A 17,150-nucleotide genomic window follows, 5' to 3' on the forward strand; every position below is an offset into this window, starting at 1 on the left:
GTTCTACCCGTAGATGGCCATGCTCGCGGCTCAAGTCAACCAGGCCGGGGGCTTCCCCCTGCCCAAGCTGACCGAGGGCTCCACCCATTGGGTAAGTCACCGTCGCCCAACCTTGTAAAACTTGTAAATTCAATATCTCAGTAGGCAATCGCTATGTCAAATTCATTTTTCTGGATTTCGTATGTTTAATCTGTCTGGTGAGGTGCTCGGTTGTGCGAGAAAAAGTTCGCTCTCTCATTTTCCCCGCTGATAAAAGAATCCCAATCGGTATGCATGCGAGCAGTTGCCGCTGACTTACGTCCGGCATGGTAGGCTATGGTGTTCGGTGTCGTGGCAGGCTCCCGGGCACTACCGAGTTCCGGGGTGCTCTGGGTAATCCTATCGCTCGAGCTGCTCGAGTAGTCCGGAGCTCAGGCCCCCGGAGCGGGCTGTCGGTGCTCGGCCTGGTCTGTCATACCCGGGCGCCACCGAACCATAGGACCTCTGGGTTATGCCTCTGTCCGCTCTCATCCACCGTTTTGGGTATTCAAGAGGTCTCGGGTCGAAAACGAGAGCAGTCTATAACAAGTACCGCACTAACAGGGCGCACCAGGCAAAGAAATTCCCTACTCTCTCTCTTAAGTCACAGGCCGACAATCAAGAGCAGCTCGACCGCGAGGGCTTCAATGCCCCGGTCTCTAGTCGGCCCCAAGGGTCCTCGGGTGGTCCTACCACTTAGGCATGAGTGGTCGAGATCACTCGACCCCGGGATCCTCGTGTGCCTCTGGGCGCTCGGGCACTCCATTGAAGGAACCAAGTCCCCGGGTACCCCGAGCTCGAAAGCACACACCCCTCCTGGATCGGTTGGCCGGAAGGCCGACAGCTGTCCGGTGAGTGGTTACATTCAGACAAGTCTGCGTTCAATAATTTTATGTTCCCGAGTCATCCTCGGGGGCTCTCGCATTTTAATCTGCTCGACGAGATGATCTCCTCGCGCACAAAACCCTACCGTGTGTCTACTTTTTCCTGGAATGACAGAGCGGTTCGTAGAAAGGAGTACCGCGTGTACGGTAATGTCTGACCGAAGCCCTTCGTGGTGGTCGTGGTGTTCGGTCCGCTTTTAAGGACCCCGAGCACTACCGAGTCTTGGGTGCCCTGGGTAATCCTATCGCTCGAGCTGCTCGAGTAGTCCGGAGCTCAAGCCTCAGGGGCGGGCTGTCAGTGCTCGGTCCAGTCCGTCTTAAGCCCGGGCACCATCGGACCACGGGGACTCTTGGTCACATTTCCGCCCGCACGCGTCTCCCATCTACTAACTGAGTGGTCGCGAGGTGAAAAAGTGTTCATCGGTCATGGCGTGTTCCGTGCTGGATCGATCTATCTCCCGAGCAAGGAAATTCATGTCTCTGTCTTTCAACTTAGACGATGCGGACTCGCGAGAGCTCGAGGGCTCAATGCGCCAATAGCAACAGTCGGGACAACTTCATTCTCGGGGATGGGAAGGTCGGGAACGGTCCGACTGAGTACTCCCCGGGGCTTCAAGGCAAAACATCAGAAGGAACATCAAGCACTCAAGAACACTGGAGTTGCGAGCCCAAAGAAAAGCTGCCATTATATTCACAAGGCACATACAAGCATTTCTGAGGGATCACTCCCATATTTACACCAGTCAAGACAACAACAAAAGAAAGAAAAACAACAACAAAAAGTCTAGTCGGCAGCGGAGGCGGCAGCTGAGTCTTCTGAGTCGTCCCCGGGGGCTGGCGGCGGCGGCACTTCCCGCCTAAAGCCGGCCGCCACTTCGGCAGCGGTACTCCGAACCGCTTCCCGGGTAGCCTCTCCCTCAGCTTCAACCACTCCTTCCCGTGCCGGCTCCAGCGGGAAGTTCGGGTCTCTGCTTTGGTAGCAGGCCAGGACGTGCTCGGCCACCGCATGGGCCAAGCCGCGTCCCTCCCGGGCGGCGAGTTCTTGGACAGCCCAGGGCAGGGCTTCGAGGCGCTCGCAGACCTGCTGAAGCCCTAACACTTGTCATGCAGGGCTGTTGCTCTTCTGGTCTTCAACGAGCCGTCCGAGACCGCCCTTCTCCACAGCCCATCGCATCCGCCGGAGTATATCCTCCAACATATGCTGCAGGTTGACCCGCGAGACGAACGCGGTCTCGAGCTTCTCCTTGGCAGCCCGCAGCTGCGCCTCAAGTCCCTGGTCCCCGGCCGGGCCAGAAGAACCGCCAACAGCTACGGAGCTGGCAGCCTGCTTCGTCTTCGCCACCAGCTCGGACAAGGCCCGCTCACGGGCGGTTAATTCCGCCTCGTGCTTCGCGTTCTCCTCCGCCCTGGTAGCAGCAGCCGCTGCCTCCGCGGTAGCCTCGCCCTCTCGACGACTCAGCTCGCCCTCCCGCCGGGCCAGTGCGTCCTCCTGTTGGGTCACCGAATCCTCCCGGGCACCAAGATCCGCCGCTGAGATCTTATTGTCCACCTCCCAAAGGGAGATGTCCTCCTCCCAGCGGCGGATGTCTTCTCTGATCTTCCGGAGGTCGTCTTCCCAATGTTGGAGGTCGGCGCGCGTCTGCTCGGCCACACCCTCCCGGCAGGACAGCTCGGCCCGCAGTTCCTCTACCGCCTTCTCACGGACTGCGACCGCCGCCTCCCTCTCCTGCGCCTGCCCCATCCTGGCAAGGGCCTCGGCAGCCTGCTGCCTCGATGCCTCAGCCAGGCGGGTGGCGTCTTCTCGCTCCCGAGCGGCTTTCGCCCGTGCGGCCTTCAAAATTTCTTGTTCCCGCGCGACCTCCGCGCGGGTAGCTTCCAAGAGCTTCTGTTCCCGCGCGGCCGCCGCGCGGGCTTTCTCCTGGGCGCTCGCGAGCTGCGCTCTCTCCGAAGCCAGGCGGGCGCGCTCAGCTTCGAGCTGCTCCTCCTTTGCGCCCACTGCCGCGCCCAGCCGCCCGACCGCCACTTGGACGCCTTCGATTGCAGCCAGGAAGGGGTCGGCGGGCTGGCCGGGCACCGGTGGGGCGTCGGCCTCCCCACAGATCTCCTCCGGGGGGTTCGAGGTCTCCGCAGGACCCCACACCACCATCCGCCCCGGGTTCTGCCTGCCCGGGGTAGGCTCCGCCGGCGCCGAAGACTCGGACTGCGGCCGCATTCCCATGTCGGCCGCCACGTCCGCCGGCCCCGACAAGGCCGCTGCCTCCAACGTCATCCGCCCCAGGCTCTGCACGCCCGGGGTAGGTTCTGCCGGCGCCGAGGACTCGGACAGCTGCTCTGTCCTCCTCTCGACCGCCACCTCCGCCGCTCTCCCAGTGGCCGCCACGACTGTTGGCGCCTCCGTTGTCCCTGCGTCCGCCTGCGTCGACGCGGCCGGTGGGCTCGGCTCTGGCCTCGGTGCCCGCACCCCTTCAGTCACGGTGGCGCCTGCAATCGGCCTGCGGGAGATAGGTGAAGATCAAAATCAAAACTCAGTTCGGGCAAAAAGCGCCTAAGAAAGAGCAAAGAAAGAAACTTACCGGTACTCCCATTTGGCTACCGGGAGCCTGAAGTCCGGGTCCGGCGGCGCCGGCCCGGAGTCCTCCTGCCGCCTCTTCCGCTGGGGGCTCGGCAGGGCCGCCGCGCGACTCTCAGGCGCCGGCGCAGGCCCCATCCGCACAAGCCACGGCTCCAGCACCGGAAATGCCGCCGCTACCGACAGCGACGGTGGAGAATCCGGCACCGAGATGAGGACTCGGGGACGCTTTCCCCGATCCCCCGGCTCCACCACCATGGTAGTATCGGAGGCACCCTCCTCTCTGGCGCGGCGGCTGCTGCCCGCAGCGGCCCCGTCGCCAGCCCACGTCGAGCTGTTTGTAGCCTCCTCGCCGAGCAGCTCGTCCAATCTAGGGAGCTCGGAGGCCTCGGGGCTCCGGCTCCTCGGCCGGTCCACGGGCCCCTGGGCGTCGAACTCCGGCAGCCGCGCCATGATCGCCACCCGGTCGAGATTGGCGCAGAGCGCCATCTCCGGCCACGGGAGTTCTGCCCGGCCCATGTCTTCTACTCCGGTGATCACCCGCGTCATGCCCCTCAGCTCCGCCGGGCCCAGGTCCCAGCTTGCGCCGATTTGGGTCCGGGTGATGTCCTCCAGCCCGGTGTAGAACCAACACGGCCGGGCCCGCTCCCGCAGAGGCACCAGACGACGGCACAGGAAATCCACCACCACCATGACGGAAGTCAGCCCAGAGTCGCGCAGAAGCCGGATGCGCTCCAACACTGGCTCCAGCCTCGCGTCTTCTGGTGGCGGCGCCTCCCGCATCGACCTCCGAGGTTCCGCCGCCGCCTCTGGTAGTTCGAGGCGCTCATGGGGGTCGACGTCGACGAAGAACCAGTCCCGTCGCCACTCCTCCCACTTGCTGCGCAATACCTGGGGGATGTAGTGCTCCCCCAGGCCGTCCCATAGCCGAAGGTTGCAGCACCCTGCGACATCCGCCGTGGAGTGCCCTCTCTTCTTCCCCACCGGCCGAAGGACGAAGAAGTGTCGAAGCAGCGTCGCCGAAGGCGCCACCCCCACGAACATCTCGCAGAGGTGCGCGAAGATCGCCAACACCATGATAGAGTTGGGGCTCAAGTGCACCAGTTGGATGCCGTAGGTCTCGAGCACTTGAAGGAAGAAAGTGGAGAACGGCGGCACCAACCCCGACACCACGAAAGAGGTGAAGAGAACGATCCGCCCGGGAACAGTCGTCGCTGGCGTCAGGCTCGCCGGTGTCACCACCACAGCTCCCTCTTGCCCCTCGGGCACCAGCAACTTCCTGATCTTGGCCGCCGCCTCTTCGTTCCTCAGGTGAGACTCCGGCATAATGCTGTCCGGAGCCTTGTCCCGACGGCCTCCTCCTACCCTCGGCATCTTGGCAAGAGTGGAGGTGTTTTGGTGATGGAAAAAGGGAAGGAAAAGTGCTCCGGTCGCCTGAAAGTTTCCTAAGGGCTTTGGAGCACAAAGAAGGCAAGAGCAGGAGTGCAAGAAGGCGTAAAGAGGGGGATGGACCGATCCCCTCCCCCTTTTATATCTCAAAGTTCAAATATTGCCCCTCGATCGACGCAACTGCCAGGCGAATCTCCCGCCGATCGTGCGGTGTCAGCAGCTGCCAGGCGTATTTTCCTCGATCTGCGCGACGGCCTCGCGTGCCGCCCGTACGGTCGTCATACCCTTCGGGAGTTGTGTGGACACGCGTCTACTCATTTCCCCGCTGGGTCGTACCCGAGGCCCGGGTCCAGAAAGGCCACTTCTCGAAAGCCTGCCATGTGGCGTCCACGCCAGCCTCGGCCTCGACCGCAACGAAGGGCCCATCCGCAGTCTCCGTGCCATCACCTACCAATGGGCCCAGGGGCTACTGTCGGTGTATCAGGAACCAGGGGTCCCTGAGTCCCGAGACCGGGCCGGCTGTCCGCCACGTGTCACCATCCCGCAAGGTGCCCCCTACAGGATGAGGAAAATCTAAGTTCCGGAAGAAGGTGCTCGGGGCCACAGCCTCTGGTTCCCGAGCACCCCAGTTCCCCGATGACCTGCAGAGTCCAAGTACCGGGAAGAAAGTGCTCAGAGGGGTTCCCACTCGCCCCCAAGTACCATAGTCCCCCGATGGGCCGAACAGCCAAGTGCTCGGGAGAGAGTGCTCGGGGCTGCACGTGGCAGCCCCCAAGGACTCGGTCCCCCGAAGGATCTGCCCAAGTGCTCGGGAGAGAGTGCTCGGGGCTGCACGTGGCAGCCCCCGAGGACTCGATCCCCCGAAGGGTCTACAGGAGTGCTCGGGAGAGAGTGCTCGGGGCTGCACGTGGCAGCCCCCGAGGACTCGGTTCCCCAAAGGGTCTAAATGAGTGCTCGGGAGAGAGTGCTCGGGGCTGCACGTGGCAGCCCCCGAGGACTCGGTTCCCCGAAGGGTCCTACAGGAGTGCTCAGGAGAGAGTGCTCGGGGCTGCACGTGGCAGCCCCCGAGCACTCGGTTCCCCGAAGGTTCGCGCAAGATCGCCCGACGCCCCGACGACCCAGAGGGACCCGTCGGCGGGGTGTCAGCCAGTCAAAGGTCCAATACCGCATTTAATGGGCACGCGCAGCCTGACATCCTGACATTCTCAGCTGCCCATGCCATGGTGTCAGTCCCTGCCATGCTTTGGCAGGGGGGCGTGAGTCCATTAATTGCACGGGTCCCGTCCCGTATCATCCGGGGTACCTCAGGATAACGTTGTCAGGATCAAAGCGTTCCGCCTGCCACCCTACCCTGACAGAAGAACAAGACAGGGTGGGCGCACTGGGCGCCTCTGTGGCTGCCCGGTGGGCCCTCTCAACGACGCCGGAGGACGTCCACGGTGGCGGGTGGTCGGATGCGCGCCGTATTTTTCCACCGCCCCTGTCACTTCACCGAGACGGAATGATGACGCCTTTCTCCATGGCGCCTTGGCACTCGTGCCCTCTCTTTCCCATTCAGGATAAGTCGAGGTCGGCGTGTGTATAAAAGGAAAGGATGGAGAACACATGAAAGCATAAAAAAAAGCCAAGACACAAGCTTGACAAAGACCATACAAAGACAAGACGAGATCAAGAGAAGAGACTAAGTAACATGAGACGAAGAACATCACAAGCAAGCTCGAGCAGAGCTAGAACACGGGAGCCTCAAGCTCTCTGTTAGGCAATACACCCTTGTAACCAGGCACATCCTTGAAGAATTCCCTTCAAGGAAAGATATTGCATCTACACAGGAGTAGGGTATTACGCCCCCGTGCGGCCCGAACCTGTCTAAACCCCGGTGCATTTATATCTTTTTTGCACTAGGTCGATCATCCCCCACCACCGGCCGTTGCATTTATTTTCGTTTCCATTTGTTTCCCCGACGAGCTCGTTCAGGATCATCCCCCCGACCGAATCTTTAAAAAGGGGTCTCTCGGGATCCCTACGACAGGAGTTCATCCTTCGACAAATTGCGTTAAAGAAGTGACACAACTATGTGATGACCACCTTATGTATCTTGGCTTGATACCCATGATTGTAATAGGGAGCATCTGCGTCATCATCACATGACAATCGTGAGACTTCATGCCGATTAGCTTCAAATCTTTCATTGAGACTAGGTTCTTAATGTTGGATGAGTAGCCAGTCGGGACTCTCACCCCACGTAAGCACTTGCACAGAGCCTTTTTCTCCTCAGGTGTCAGAGAGTAGCTAGCCGGGGGAAGATAATGTTTCCCATTTGGTTTGTCTTCAGGGTGTAGCTCTGGCCTGATTTCAAAATGCACCAAGTCCTTACGTGACTTGATTCCATCTTTTGTCTTGCCCGGTATGTCCAGTAAGAGGCCAAGGATGCTATCACACACATTCTTCTCAACGTGCATGACATCGATACTGTGACGGACGTCCAAGTCCTTCCAGTAAAGAAATTGACATCTTCTTCCACAGTGTGCTGGTCGGCGTCTCACTTTTCTTCCTCTTTTTACCCTTCGGCGGCTTCCCGAAAACAACCTTGATGCTACTGACCATTTGAAACACTAGTGTCCCGCTGCGAGGTTTCGGGCCAGTATCTTCCTCAACCGTGTTGTCAAAATTTTTCTTCATCTTTCGGTATCTGTGAGTTCTGAGTAAGAACCATCGGTGTCGCATGTACACCACCTTTCGTGAGTACGGAAGGTACACAGACGCGGTTTCGTCCAAGCAAACTGCACATCCTTGCTTCCCTTTAACCTGTGCCGATAGGAAAAAAAGGGCGGGATAATCATTGATGGTAACAAAAATCATGGCTTTCAGCATGAAGTACTGTCATCGGAACTCATCCTACACCCAGACCCCCTCGTTCCACAGTTTCGTCATATCTTCCATCAATGGTTCCAGAAACACATCTATATCATTACTAGTTTGTTTCGGTCCTTGGATAAGAATGGATAGTATAAGGTACTTCCGCTTCATGCATAGCCATGGAGGAAGGTTGTAGATGGCCAGGACCACTGACCAAGTGCTATGTGAGGTGCTCATGTCACCGAAAGGATTCATTCCGTCAGTACTCAATGCGAACCTTACATTCCTTGGTTCTTCAGCAAACTCTGGATACATGGCAAAGAACTTTCTCCATTACCTAGCATCAGCGGGGTGTCGAAGCTTAGTTCCATCCTTCTTGCAATTATTGAAATGCCAACGCATTAGTTCAGAGTCCTTAGGGTTCGAGTACAAACGCTGAAGCGGGAGATCATTGGTAGGTACCACATCACCATCGCAGGACTTCTTCTCTTCTTCTCCGCGTTGGAAGAAGTGTCTAGATCGTCACAACCAGCATTACTCTTCTTCTTCTTCGCGTTGGCGGAAGCATCTTCGTCCTCACAATCATCATTCCTCTTGTACCGACTCGCATTGCACACTGGACATCTATCCAAGGTTTCGTACTCTTTACAGTAGAGGATACAGTGGTTCGGACACACGTGTATTTTTTGCACATACAATGACAACGGGCAAATAAGCTTCTTCGCCTAATAAGTGGTGGTGGGCAAGGAGTTAGGCTTCGGAAGTATGTTTGCTAAGAGACTCAATAGATCCGAGAAACTCTTGTCAGACCATCCATTGCTGGCCTTCAACCTCAGAAGTTCAAGCACCGAATGTAACACCGTAAACTCCTTACCACAGCCCTTCGATGCCTTCTGTAACACCTCAAAATTATCTAAACCTCTCGTGTCCCTTAAAACGTGCGGTTCTGCGTAGCGCAGCATTTCCTCCAGATCAAAATCAGCATCATCATCTATCATAACATCAGTGTCGCCTTTGACTGCTCCCTCATCACCACCATCCACTTGATCAGCGGCGATGTCCTTGTTTGGTTCGCTTGTATGTTGTTCACCGTGATTGGACCAACATTTGTAATCTTCAACAAAACCTCTCAAGATCAAGTGTAATTTGATTATGCTTGATTTGTCCCACAATTTCTGGTTCTTGCAGTCAGAATATGGATAATATATTTTCTTTGTCTTTTTAGTTAAAGTGTCCTTCTCAACGGCTTCAATAAAAGCAGAGAGTCCTTTGATGTATATTTCTTCATGTCTTGACGTATCGTACATCCATACTCTGTCCATCTTTAACTGCAACTACAAAATTAGATACATCAATTAATTAATTTGAAAATCAGAATTAAAAAGATTTTTTTTAAAAAAAAGGAAAAAATTGGCTTGTTATGATTATAATATGTCTACGCAATTGAATCTACATTGACGTAAATTTATAGCTCAAAATAATATGAATTCATTACTCTCTATCCCCTCTCCCCTCTCCCTCTCCCTCTCCCTCTCTCTAGAGATCTAGATCTAGAGAAAAAATCCCCATTCATGATGAAACCTCATAAGGCTAAAAAACATCAAATTCTAGCTACATTTTTAAAATATAATGCTAGAAATCATGTGAATCTATACAATTAAATCAATATTACAATAAATTTGAGCTAATTTGATGATCTAAATGGCAAGAACCATGAGCATCTCTCTAGATCACATTTAAACCCTAATTTAACCTTAAATCTAAATCTCAACCTAAAAAAATACAAGCTATGGATGGGATACACATACCTGGCTCCTCCAAGAAATTCAAAAACAAAACATTCCCCTTATTTTCCAAATCCGCCACCACTTGAGCTGCTCTACTGTTCGGACAGCAGTAGAGCCTGCCTGAATGCTCCCCGAGACGATGCACTATTTATGGAGCTATTTTCACAGGCGGTTGACATAAGAAACTGCTTGTGAAAACAAATTTTCACATACGGTTCCTTATATGAACCACCTATGGAAATAGCTCCATTTTCACAGCCGGTTCATATACAGGCGATTCCTTCTATTTTCCCAAACGGTTCACATAAGGAACCGTCTGTGAAAATAGAGCATTTCCACAGGCGGTTCCTTATGTGAACCGCCTGTAAAAATAGCTCTATTTTTTCAAGCGGTTCACATAAGGAACCGCTGGTGGAAATTAGTTTTCACAGACGGTCCTTAGCCGCACGGGGACGTAGTCATTTTCTCAGACGATTAGTCCTATTAACCACATGTAGAAATAAAATCTAGATGTCTCAAAAAATAGTTTTTTATAGTGTTCAAAAGATCAGAGCCAGTTTTTTATAGTGTTCAAAAGATCAGAGCCAAGCAACCGCCTGAAGGAAGACGAAGAACACTGAACCGGCCATCTCGCACGTGTCTGTCTCGCGCGATTTGTCGCGGCTCTCTCCCCCTGCAGAATTATCGACGGCAGCGGTCCTGCCAAGGCGGCTGGTCCATGGATATTCTGTGGCCAGAGCGCCGGCTATAGCTAACTGCATGCGTGCGGAGCTATCTCACTCGTTCACTACTAGCCGCTAGCTAGCTGTTGTCGGCAGCATTGCATGCCCGGGTCAATGCTTAGTCCATGCACGCGCGCTAGCTAGCTGCACCGTCCATCCGCTCGCGATATTTGGTGCATGCCTGTCCGGTCGATCGGTCCTGCTAGCTATATGCGCTCAGCAATGGATGGAACCCCCATGCGAAAGCGACTCCTCGAATCTTCGTCGTCGTTAGCGGCGGATGGCGCGCGGCCCGCCAGCCGCCGGCGAGCTATCTCCCTCCACTCACTCGTCGTACACGTCTCATGTCGTGCCGCTGTGTGGAGCGCCGCGCGCGGCCGGTTGGTCCCACGCTACATCGATCTCACGATGTAAGCAAGAGTGCAACGTGCAGCTTCATGCGTACCTGGATATTTGGAGCATGGACGGGGCCAGACCGGACTAGTACAAAAACAAAATATAACCACCACAATCCGTTCCTTGCGGTTCCAAGCTGAAACCGATGCGAATGGCCTGCGAGCTACGAGCTGATTCTGATCAATATAGACAGCAACCGGTTCTAATGCCATTCGTTTTATGAGAAATAAAAAGGAATATCAAGAATTCATGTGGCTGAAGCTGAAGCAGCTACTTTTGAAACAACGAAAGATTATCTTAATATGTTCTATACACAAATTGATTCTGATTATATAATTATCAAAATTGGTTCTTTCCATAAACTGATTTTGATGCATCATAATCTGTTCATGTTATAACTGATATTTATAGCTTTTCTTTTTTTCTTATTCTGGCCTTCTTTTTACACAGATAGTTTGGGGTAAAAATAGTACGGATATTTCTCATCTGTCCGCTCGATGAAGGCTTACGAAGCAAGTATGAGATGCAATAATGGCTATCCGGTATTATTCGACACACTATTCGTATTTGACTCCAGATCCGAGAAAAGAATATGAAAAGAGAGCTAGTATCCATTCGAAGTATCTGAATGTTAGGTGTTAAAAAAAATCTATTGTGATTTCATTTAAAATATGATAAAATATAAGTAAATTGTCGTATATATATACACACACAGATAATACTTAATGCTCTCTTATTTTGATATCTCAACTATCACTCTCCATGCTCACTTTGATTGTACCTCTATACTATTTAATATGTTATATGAGAATGTGAATGAAATGAAAACTTTCTATCTATCCAACTAACTGAAAGCTTACGGTATTATCCGCTCCGACTCTGAAAAAAATATAGGATATAATACAAGATGAAGTATACTAAGATGCTTGCCTTGCTGCACTGGGGTTTGCCCGATACCTCCTGAACATAACTTGCAGAAGTGGTGTGCCTCGGTGTCACTCTCGATCACACTCGTGTCACACTCTGGACCTTCGTTCGCTTAAAGAAGAATGCGTGCAATGATGAGTATGAATGATATGCAAAGAAGGATGCTTCATAGTGCATGACAATAACGGAGATGCAATGCATCATACAATGAGTGTAAAGCCTCAAGACTTTCTTATTTGGATTATTGTTAAGCATCTAATCATTTCCTGGATTAATTAAGCTCAATACAGAACTTAAACATAAACCGATGATTAATTATACTTAACATGAGTGTGAGTATTTTTAATTAATAGGGCATAAATTAATAAGATTTACAAAACTAGATTCACCAATTTTGGATTTACCCATAATTAATTATGAATTGATAAAGATTAAACACATTTCATTAACCAATGAAATTCCAGTATATATTTCATAGCTCCTAGCATTTTTAACATGTAGATTATGCTCATATAAACCCAACAAAATTGGTTTAACTATTTTTGGAGTAATATTCTAATTTCTATGCATTTTACAAATTTCAGCCGATTTAAGACTTGATCAATAAACTAAATTTGCTATTTCCGAATTAACTGGATTATTAAAAGGCCCTAAACCATTTTATACCCGGCCTCAGCTAGCCATGGTCGCTGATAGCGGGCCCATGCACATTTGACCACGGGTCAAAATCGACCCACGCCCAAGGTACACAGTGCCAGCGGCACAGGCAAACTCGCCGGCGGTGAACGGTAGCGCGGATCGGTCGGCAAGTGGTACCAGTGGCACCAGCATGGCACGACAGACCCATCTAAGGTGCGCGTGGTCACCGGAGATGACCGGAGGGCATCCATCGACAGCAAACAGCGGCAATCAACGGCGGCGGCTTGGTCAAGCACGCCGGCGGCCAAACGGCGGCGTAATCGACCCGGTCGAGCACTCCTACAGCTCCTATGTGAGCAGGTGGATCTAACGGCTCGCGTCTCGACCATTGAACCCAGCTGCGGCCCGGCTGGCGATGAGTGCAGGGGCGGCGGCAGTGGGCGGCTCACGCTGAACCGCACGCCGGAGACGGGCAAAAGGTAAAACAAAGCGCGCCAAGGCATCTATAGGCCGTGGGAAAGCTCACCGGTATTTGGTTGGACTGGAGAAGGAGCGGTTCGGCGTTTCAGCGGTGAGGTGCAGAGTGAAGGCGTCGGAGACGGGTAAAAGGTAAAACAAAACATGCCAAGGAATCTATAGACCGTGGGAAAGCTCACCGGTGTTTGGTTCGACCGAAGAAGGAGCGGTTCGGCGTTTCAGCGGTGAGGTGCAGAGTGAAGGCGTTGGAGACGAAGAAGACAGCGACTCGACCTCCAAATCGGACAGGAAATGCACCAAATCGACCGGTGAGGGCTCGGTGGAAGCCCTGGTGCCACGCTTCAGTGCTCAGAGGAGCTTGGCCAGGGCGGATTTGATGTTAGCTCGACAAATTTGGGTCGGCGGCGCGTGCCGCGCTCTGCTCCGATGGTGGGTGGCAGGGAGAGAGTAAGTGAGGGATAGCGCAAGAGAGGCAGAGGGGGAGGGGATAAGGGCGGCCAAACCCCCTGAAAGAACCTCGGTGCATGATTTGACGGCGTGCTGCGTTTGCGGCCACTGAAGTCAGCAAAAGTGGCGGTCACAGAGAGGAGAGAGAGAGGGGATGGGTCGCGTGAACAGTAGCCGAACGGTGAAAAGATCTCCCCTCTGTTCTAATCCAAATGAAGGTCTTCCCAACCTCCAAATTTTTTGGGATAAATTTTTCTGGATTCTATAATTCATATGAAATCCATTTTAACTTGTTTGAGCCCAATATCCTGAGCCAATTTCCAATTATAATTCTCCAAAGATGCAACCTTTTCTAACTTATGGTAATTTTTATGCCTTAAAAATCATTCCCAAAAATTTAGGAAAATTCATTTATATTCTTCATATGGCATGGACTAATTTCTAAAATTGTTCCCAAACCTATGTTGCATAGCAATATTCTTAGTTGCTTCACAATGCATCAATTAAAATTAACTTTAACAATTTGAGTTCAATTTAAAACACATGCCAAGAATTGCTCAAAACAATATAAACATGATGCTAATGATGCTTATGATGCTTAATGACATGCTTAAGCCACTTGGGCTATCACACCCAGGCTCACCCTTCTAACTCGGGTAAGACGACTGCCATGGTGCCACTGTCGTCCATGCATAATCAATAGAGGGGCCTGTGAACAGGTGAATGTATTAGATATGGTAAATGTGGAAATAAATGTATTAGTAAAAATACAATATTGTACCTGTATGGTATGCGGGGGTAGTTGTAGATGGCCAGACCTAAGTGCCGAAGTAGGGTGCGAATGGTGGAGGTGCAGATGAAGACGTCCCAGCTTCATCATCGTAGTAACTTGCGGAAGGATGATTATATTAGATATACTATTGAATATATTGAATATGGCAGTATATTGGCGCCTATTACATGAGAGGTCTACGAACGGTGAAGGTGTCAGCGCTAGCCATGGTCTAGGTGTCAGCGCTAATAAGTGTGTAGGTGAAATTAATGCATCAGTAACAAAAGGAAATTGCTAAACGCCGTGCGTATGAAAAATATGTACGTATTGTTACCAGCCCTAGAGGCCATGGTCGAGGTGACAGTGTGGATGCCGTTCCTGGTGGAGGTCGTTACACATCAGACCTCCTGGATGACACTGTATGGACCCCACTGGACATGGAAGGAGCACTGATGAAGTCTGCGGTAGATTGGCAAGAGGTAAGCTTCAGGGCCCATGCGGTCCTGTCGATAACCCGCTTCACAAAGGAACAACTAAAACTCTTCTTTACAGGAAAAATCAATTAGGCAAGTTAAGGCAAGGAATTTTAGTTCTAGTCCCGCTAAATCCGCCGCACTAAGCGGAATCCCTTGCCTGTGGTGTCTCATGGTTCCAGTTGTGTTCCTATGGATATCATATATGATATTGGCCTGTTGAAACAAACATGAAATGTGAATTTCAGTTCATAGCAGTTCATATGGGATTATATGATGACAAAAAGATATGTTAATTAAACATATTGCTAATGCAGCGTCCTCGTCCCAATGACCCGGGTAGGCCTCCGTAGTCGAAGTGATGTGCGGCCGGACATTACCTGGGGTGTAGGTGATCCATGTACGTGTACACAAGATGTACCACCATAGGTACTCCTCTAAGCCTGGGTCGATGAAAGGATGAGGATCCTCGACGACATCCTCAAGGACATGGGCCCACGTCAAGACGTATGGCACCAAGCGATCTTCTCATAGGTTGCCACCCGGTTGGCCCTTACGTGTATATCTGCAAGTCAACCACATTAGATAGACTAAAAATGAGATTAAGTGTGCTATGGATTATGTATTTGATTTTAGTTACCCGTGAACGTGGGCGGAACCATACAAATGTTGATAAGGGGGAATGTATGGAAGCGTCTGAACTGCCTCATCACGCAGTGGGGTGAGTACTCATCGACGTAGATGTCGAAGATGAGCAGCTTCTTCGTAAGCCAATAGTCCTCATCGTGGCTGCACAACAGAGACAGACCGAAAGACGCACGTTCTTGTATCATCAAGTGGTTGAAGGGGGTCCAGACCATGTCCTCTGGATGCAGACAGTCGAACTGTGACCTAAAAAGCTCGTACATGATGTGGGCCTACTCGTGCATCTAGTGCGGCTGTGGAGAAAAATAGTAAGAAACCTGACTTAAAACATGTGACATATTTGTACACAATGAAATAGAAATGTGAGGTCCAAATACAACGTACATAGTTATGGCGATCAACTTACAAATATAAAATCGAGATACGCTAAATACATTCACATTTTGACCACCGTCATGACCCCATCTACACAGCAGGTGCATTTTTCGAACAATTTTTGTATGTGTGACCATTTTCATCGCACTTGTTGCGTTGCTTCACCCTTGGACCTGCCTTGGATTCATCCATATCATTCCGAATTCGCTGAGTTTCTCGATGTCCCGATGTGTACTTCACCTTCTCTTTGTCTACAACGTACATTTGCGCGGGACCCAGATCACTTTTAAACGTGTCAACAATGTCGTAGTTGTAAAGCTCATGATTCCCTGTCTTCAGTATCTGATCCTTCATAAAGTAGCATGAAACATATTGTCAGGGGAGTATATTGGACTCCCTACATGCAGCTATGATGTGTGTACATGGCCTGTGTACTTATGGCTTCTGGCACATATAGATGCATATTTCATTCTAAGCACACACTCTTGTACATGGCGCTTATGTCTGCCACCCCTACAACCCTTATCCCGACACAAGACATTGAACCTGTGCTCTGCAGTTTCCTCCTGATTTGCGCAGTGCATATGTGCCTTCTTTGCGGCCTTCTCCATGTAATCACATTGCATCGATCCATACAACATACTGTTATCTGCCATTGCCTTTGAAGTAGCTGCATAGTGATCAATGAAGTATTTGCAAGTTCCATGGAGAATGCCTTCAATAATTCTAACAAGTGGGAGGGACCTCATACCTCAGATAAACCAGTTATAGATCTCAACAAGATTTGTTGTTATCATCCCATGCGTTGCCCATCCAGTGTCGTACATCAATGCCCATTTCTCTCTTGGCTCATTTTGTATCCACTGCGAAAAATTCCTAACAGCTGACCTTGACCTCCTTACTATCTAGGGAGTATCTGTTGGGATGCATCCAAGAGCAACCGACTCATCTCCAGTGTATGCTACCTCAGCTGTCTACTTCGTGGTTAGTTCGTCTTGTCTTGCTATAGTGCATTGAACTTTCTTTGTTGGTTTTCACTGCACAATTTCTTGAAAAGATTTATCAAGTCCTTCTTTTTGAATTATCTGTAAAAGTTTGCACCCATATGCCTCATGCATCACCTGCTCTTCAAGTCAGGCCACTTTGCTCTTACACATCGTAGAACACTCCCGTATTGCACATACAGCAAAGCCTGCAACAGCCCTGCATATCTATCATGAATCAAACATACATTAGGTCGATCCAAAACAATAGCATGCTTCAAGAGACCAATACTAGCTGTCCCCATTCTCACTCTCTATGGAGGCAAACCCCAGTGACATGACTTGGTTGTTCCCGTCTACTGCAATTACAGACAGTATCTGTCATTTATACTTCTCAACGAGGAACGTCCCATCCAAATAAATAATGGGTCGACAGTGCCTAAATGCCATGACGGTTGTCGCAAATGCAAAGAAAGCACGCTGCAATACTCGTTTTCCAGGCTTCTCACTCGAGAGGTAATGCTTGATGTCAAAATAACTTCTAGAGTTTTTCGCATATATTGTGACTAGTTGACATGGTAAGTTGTCATATGAATCTTCATATGTCCCAAACCTCATCTCAATAGCCTTCTGTTTCACCCTTCATGCCTTGGCGTAGTTTATTATGTAATGTAACCTTTCCTCAATAACACGAATTATTAAATGTGGCTCATACTTTAGGTTGTCCACAATCTCTTCGTACATAACATTGGCAGCAGATGACAGGTTCCTGTAGGACAACTCTATTTCAT

Source organism: Phragmites australis, chromosome 7, assembly GCF_958298935.1.
Source record: "Phragmites australis chromosome 7, lpPhrAust1.1, whole genome shotgun sequence".
In the NCBI taxonomy this organism is placed as follows: Eukaryota; Viridiplantae; Streptophyta; class Magnoliopsida; order Poales; family Poaceae; genus Phragmites; species Phragmites australis.